Below are 6,000 nucleotides of genomic sequence, written 5' to 3' on the forward strand. Positions count from 1 at the left end.
TCAACCCAATTAGGTAGGAATTTAAAAATAGTTTTGCTACTAAAGTGTTGACAAACAAACTAACAAAACAAAACAAAAATAGTACCCCTTGCCTTCCTTTTTTTTTTTTTTTTTTTCCTTGGGATGGGGGGGGGGGGGGGGGGTAATAATGACATCTCAAAATGTTTGTATTTGTTGTAGTACAAAAGAATGAAATCATATCATGACACGTTTACATTTACAATTGAACCTTTTAGAAATAAACATGTGAATAATCTCTCCCATTCTGCCTCAGTTTTCAGATCCCAGTGAATGTACAAACACACTGAACCTGTGTCCTTTAAAGGCTCACAGCGCTAAATCTGGCCGCTCACTGGGTTCTGGTAAATCATTCCTTTGTGTGACGGAACTAAGACGACTTTCCTCACAGACATTTACCGTCACCTGTTATCACATCAGTCTTATGTTGTGGATAACGAGGTGAAGATTACGAAACCCCAGTCTGTCTCCTGAGGTTAAGAATAACTTCCACCACCTGAAGTCAACCCTCAGCCGCTGCAGTTGGATGGAAATATTCCTTCAGCTTCACTAAACTCATTCTGATTAAAGATTACAAACGAACTGTTCAACGTCCCACATTTAATCTGAAAAGTATTGAATGTATTTTATTCCTCAACCTCAGTTCAGGTCACTTACATAAAAAAACAGTCATTCATCTGGAACAAAGAAACCACAACATGATGAAAGTCTCGAGGCGCTGATAAATAAGTAAATAAATATATATAATTAAACCCTTTTCTACACTAGAAACAGACAAGAAGCTGAATTCACCATGAAAATACAAGACCCTCAAACATCTTTGAATCTAAACCGACAGCATAGACCCAACACTATAGACCAATAAAATGAAAAGTACCACAAATGCAGTTAAAACCTGCAAAGCACCATTTGGATTTACACTATAATGACTGTTAGTGTTAGGAAAAGACCAGACTGGGGCTGAAAATAAGAGGCTGATGGACGTAACACAACAAGCAGTTTTAGTTTGATGGTTTTGACAGACGTGGCTCTGTTTTGTCATGTTTGTAAAGCTCTACTTCACACAAACACAAGACTTTGGTTAAATGTTTATGTCTTTGTTGTGAGTTTTTTGGTTTTTTTTTTCCAACTTTATTGAGCTCCGTCCATATTGATCAAACATCCTCCTCTCACTTGAGTTTCAGTTCAGTTTTTATTCATATGGTGCTAATAATAACAACACAGGACTACTGCAAAACACTTCACAAATCAGGCCAAGGCCTTAGAAATACAAGAGCAGAAACAGAATAAAACATGTACATTACACTGTTTCATGTCTCTCATATAAATAATATTCAAATAAGGGCAAGACATGAGAAAATGATTTATAGACATTGAGCGCCTGAACTAACAAGATAAAAGCCCACTAATTTGACAAAGAAAAGCCTCAAAACAAGCTAAAACTGTAAATTTCACAGGTTTAAAGCCTGAAAACAACTTAAAATTATGCACATTATACAAAGTAAAAGCTGAAAACCAGCTAGAATTCAGTTAATTTTAATAGAAAAAAAAAAAAGAAAAAAAAAAAAGAAGCCAAAAAACAGACTAAAACTCCACAAATTTCACAGGACAGAACTGAATCAAGGTAGAATTCTACAAAATTTTTGAGAAAAGCTGAAAACGAGCTAAAACATCTAATAATACTACTTGATACAGTTTGCCGGTTCAATTCCACAGACTGGCCAGAGAAAGTTGTTGGCTGATGTGCCCTCGAGCAAGGCACTTGACCCCCCCATTTGTTCCCCATGCGCCTGCTGGTGCACGTACTGTATAGTGACAATTAGAACTGCAGCTATCGAATATTTTAGTATTCGAGTATGGGCTCTGTGCACAGCCTCACTACTTCCTGAACTTCAGGCGGCTCCTTTATTTCCTGTCTTCCATTATTGGACACACTGATTAATCCAGGTGTGTCTAATTAATCAGTAGTCACAACTAGAAGTAGCAGACACACCTGGATTAATCAGTGTGTCCAATAATGGAAGACAGGAAATAAAGGAGCCACCTGAAGTTCAGGAAGTAGTGAGGCTGTGCAGAGAGCCCATTCTACTGAAAATTCCTGTGATTAATCGAGTAATCGGATAAAACTTATTTCTGCGTGGTTAAAGAGCAATTATAAATACACAAGAGGAAATAAGGTATTTCACTTAATAATGAAGGAGCAATTGGTTTCCTGTTTTTTTTTTTTTTTTTTTTTTGATAATTAACTGTTTTAATCGTTACATTCATATTGTGCATATGCATCAAAATGTTTCTTGACTAGAAACATTTCCAGAGAGGCAATTGCAAATACAACTAAAAATAAGTAAAATTTAATTACTTTCAACTTAGTATTTCTTGTAAGTATCAAAAATATAACGCATTAATAAATTTTTAAAAATGTTGTTTGACAGAGAAAGATGAAAACAAAATCCAATTCTGCTCATTCTACAGAGTAAAACTGGAAACTGAATTTGAGGAATGTAGACAAAGGTAGTGCATGACTAAACCGTCTATAATATCCCTCTTTTCTCTGATCCTGTCATCGTTTATTTTCTATTTTCCAGACTCAGTAACATTGGTTAAATCTGCAGAACCGTCTTTCCTTCACTGCCTTTTCAGACAGATGTCCACACACATCTGCACCAAATTAAAAGTCTACAAAGTCGTGTCATGCGACTTCTTCGTACAGTATTTAATATGATTGTGACGCAGCCACGATGATGTTGCAGTGGCTGATGGTCCTAAACCTAAATGTCAACCCAACGTGGGACCAATTTACCCCAAAAATAGACGTACATTATTCCAACCAGATTAAAGGTTTATGGGTATGAGGTGCTAATATTTTGCTGGTGAACAGACGATCAAAGGTTCGCTTCAGCCTCCGATGACTGAAGTGGTCACATGACTATTAAACACAGCGACTGTCAGGCTTTGTGCAGACATACATGTACCACTGAACGTATAAAACCAAGGCCTGCATGTAACAGTAAAGGCAGATGCACTTGTAAAGGAACTACACATACACACATCTGTAACTGCTTCACACATAAACTGAAGCCCCGCCTTCAGACTAATGCAACAGGAAAGTTTACCACTCTTTAACCTCCAACTGGTCAATAAAAACATCCATGAAAGAGTGAAACATCCACAGAGCAGCGATGGCAGCACAACTCAAAGACAGTTGTTGTTTTTTTTTAATTATTATTATTATTTTATATGTAAATGGATCTATACATTTACACACAAAAGCCTGAACCTGTTGACTTTACAGATAAAACTGAAACAGGTGGACGACTTTAAGACTCTGACATTCAGTTCTAACACTGTTCCAGATAGAAATAACAGAAATTTAAAATATTGCCGAAAATGAATCAAACTGAACCTTCACTGCGTGTCATATCATCAGCTGTGAGGTGTTAGAACTGTGAGTTAGCTACAAAACAGTAACTCTTTTCCTGAACGTAAACAAAATAGTAAATTTTTTTTTTTTTTAATTTTGTAATTTTTTTTTTATTTTGAGAGGGAGGGAGAGAGAGAAACAGAGAAAGACAGTGAGAGAGAGAGAAAGAGAGAGAGAGAGAGAGATATGTATGGGACAGACTGGTCCAAGTGCACAGAGAAAGACAGTGAGAGACCTCCGTCCTATCTATCTACCTGTCTCTGTCTGTTTATCGATCTATCTACGAGGGCTGTTCAATAAGTTCATGGCCTCACCCAGAAATACTGGTTGTTATAATACAGGATGTTACATTCTTTTGTGATGGGATAGTGATGCTTGAACATCGATGGACCAAGTGCATTGCTGTAAATGGAGATTATGTTGAAAAATAAAATATAAATCATCAGTCTGTGTTGTTCTGTTCTGGGTGAGGCCATGAACTTATTGAACGGCCCTCGTATCTATCTATCTATCTATCTATCTATCTATCTATCTATCTATCTATCTATCTATCTATCTATCTATCTATCTATCTATCTATCTATCTATCTATCTATCTATCTGTCTATCTGTCTATCTCAAACTTGATATGAAAATGGTCAAACAGTGTCCATCAGGTGTCATCTTTAATGCATATTTGTATGTTTGATGTTTACATATTAATATTTGAAAGTTTCTGCCACAGAAAGTACATTGTGCCTATTATTTTATTATTGTTTTTTTTTTTTTTTTTTTTTAAATACAACTTGGTTAAATTAGTGTATCAGTAGTTTTTGAACATTTGGAGCACAATTTAAACAACACTATATATATATATATATATATATATATATATATATATATAGTAACTGATAATTTTGGCCATGATAACTGTGATTTGAAATTTTCATATCTTTACATCCCTAATACATACACACACACACACACACACGTTAGAAGACAACAGACAGAAAACAGACTAGACTGAAATTAAAAAAAAATAAAATAAACATACAATAGACAAAAAACTGATTAAAACAGATGAAAGACAAAACCAAACAACAAAAGTACTTTGGAGTCTTAAAAATACCCTCACATCATTTTACAACAACAAAAAACAAAACAGCCCATCCCATCAGGTTCCATCTTCCTCCTCCTCCCTTCAAGAATCAGTCTGAGCTGACATCAGTCGAAGGCATAACCAAGCCCCGCCCACTTTTGACAATGCACTTCTAACCTCTTTCGTTTGTGGCTATAATTTTTTCTATTGCAAATTGTTGATATATTTTATTCTTAAAGTATGCTAAATTTACCTTCACCATTACCATTTACCTTGCTCTGTTGAAGAAACGTCGATGCTAACATGATTGGAAACAGTGCCATGAACAGCCCAACAGGTGCCAACGAAACCCAGACTGAAACCAGCAACTACAGACCGAGGTTAGAACAGGTTTGGATGTTTCATTATAGTTTAGTTTTATTTAGTTCTGACTTCTTTTTCTCTAATTCAGTTAGTTTTAATTCGATTTTAGAGCAGGTTTGATAGTTTAAATTAGTTTTCATTTTTTTCTAAATGCTTAGTTTTAGTTTAGTTCTAGTATTAGTTTTAGTTTTTTTTATATCTTTTCTCTTCTTCTCTGTCGTCATATTCAAATAAATCCCAGACAGGACTCTGCTGCTTTCTCCCAACTTTAGTCTCCATGTTTCTGGGTAGAGTGGGGACCAGAAGACGACTGGAAACCACAAGTGAACACAAGTGACGGACCATGACATGTCATATGGTGCTGCTAGCTAAAATTGCTCAAATGAAATAAATCATTTTTGTATAATTCCAATGTTGACGAAGACGAAAACGAAGGGAATTTTATCCAGAATTTTGATCCATTTTAGTTTTGTAAGCAACAATACAGTTTCAGTTAGTAATTGTTTTTTCTCTTAATTATAATTTTTATTTACTTCAGTTAATGAAAATGTTTTTTCAGTTCTAGTTTCCGCCATTTTGTTAGTTTTCGTTAATGATAATAACCTTACCACAGACCTGCAAAAGGTGAGGACCAGCACCGGCTTTCATTTCATTTCACATTCATGGAGAGTTTTGACATAAACGTAGTCATCACCAAAACATATAACAAAACCCTGACGTTTTATCTCTGAAATCTCTCATATTAAACCTTTAACTGAATTATTTGAAAGAAAAACCTACACACAAACAGACGTCCTTGCAGTTTCAAAGCACTCACTCAACAAATGAAAACTGACTGAACCGCAGCTGATAATATCTCCCAGCGACAGTTATCATGAGTTCAGAGAAACTACTTCTGTGTGACAACGGACCCATTGTTTAAAGACAAACCACTGCTTCTGACGCTCACTTTACAGGTTCTGGATGTGGATCTTCACACAAAAAGACCAAATCTGATCAGCTCATACATTTACACTTTCGCTCGTTTGTCGTAAACCCCCGAGTTTCACATCTACGTCATGAAGTAACGCCACAGAGAGTTGATTATTTTTAACCATTTCCCCGTCCTGAGTTGCACTTG

Source organism: Sphaeramia orbicularis, chromosome 12 (assembly GCF_902148855.1).
Source record: "Sphaeramia orbicularis chromosome 12, fSphaOr1.1, whole genome shotgun sequence".
Lineage (NCBI taxonomy): Eukaryota > Metazoa > Chordata > Actinopteri > Kurtiformes > Apogonidae > Sphaeramia > Sphaeramia orbicularis.